This window comes from Lathyrus oleraceus, chromosome 3 (assembly GCF_024323335.1).
Source record: "Lathyrus oleraceus cultivar Zhongwan6 chromosome 3, CAAS_Psat_ZW6_1.0, whole genome shotgun sequence".
Taxonomy (NCBI): Eukaryota; Viridiplantae; Streptophyta; class Magnoliopsida; order Fabales; family Fabaceae; genus Lathyrus; species Lathyrus oleraceus.
The window spans coordinates 9,858,222-9,859,291 of NC_066581.1; the positions used below are offsets into that span (position 1 = coordinate 9,858,222).

The following is a 1,070-nucleotide window of genomic DNA, read 5'->3' on the forward strand; positions in this document are numbered from 1 at the left end:
TCAACATTTACAAATAATTTTGGAAAATATATCTTTGCCCAAGCCAAACTGCAAATAATTGATGAATAATTGCTGAATCTGGACATGTTCTAAGGGATAATAGTAATTAAGGGTGTCCAAATTAAAACCGCAAATCAATTAAAAAAACTAAAAACCACACAAAAACCGAATATTATTGGATGTGTTTGGATGTTATTTTATAAAAACCGTTCAATTTGGATCACATTTCAGATTGATTTTTCAAAACCGATTCAAACCAAATCGAACCGCGTGTAAATATTTTTATACTAATTTATTTTTTATTAATAGTATATATTGTGTTAATTTATCATTCGATAATACTTATTTTTTTAATACTATTTATTAGTTTATTTTAATCTATTTAATTTTATCATTCTCATTTTATAATATTAATTTTTAATATACTATATGTTATATATTGTATCAAATCTATTATTTATTTGCATTTTTATAATCTTATTAAAAAATATAATTTGTAATTTGGATTTGAAAAACCGATATAAAATAAGTCGTATGAAATTGGATCGAATTAGATTATATTTTTTAATTAATCATTCAAAATCGAATTGGACCGTGAATAAATTTATCTTTAAATCAGATGAACTTTTTCCTCAAAACTGATTTAAATCGCACAATGAACATCTGTAGTAATAACAATTAAATTCGTGATTCTGTACCTAACCATTGGGAGAGAAATAGCTAAACGTTTAGTATATTACCATTATTTGGTTCCATGGTCTAGTGGTTAGGACATTGGACTCTGAATCCAGTAACCTGAGTTCAAGTCTCGGTGGAACCTTTCTTGATTTTTTTGTTTACACCTGAGAATTCTTGCTCAAGAGTAACAACACGTGTTATATGAAGGCATAGTATGATACATGACCCGATGATAACAAGCATTAATGTGAAATATCTTCACGTCATGTGACTTAACGATCAATTTCAACATCAAGCACAATAGAAATGTTATTCCTAATGTTGGAATCAACGAGAGCGAGATGAAACTCCGATTTGGTAGAGGATGAGGGATGCGATGTCGGAGTTTCTAC

At 28.0% G+C, this 1,070-nt stretch overlaps 1 non-coding gene across 1 annotated transcript; it reads left to right on the top strand.

Annotated features, from left to right (window-relative positions):
• Positions 1–748: 748 nt before the first annotated feature.
• TRNAQ-CUG (transfer RNA glutamine (anticodon CUG)) lies at positions 749–820 on the top strand. The gene has a single exon. It is a non-coding gene; the product is annotated as a tRNA-Gln (tRNA).
• Positions 821–1,070: the final 250 nt, after the last annotated feature.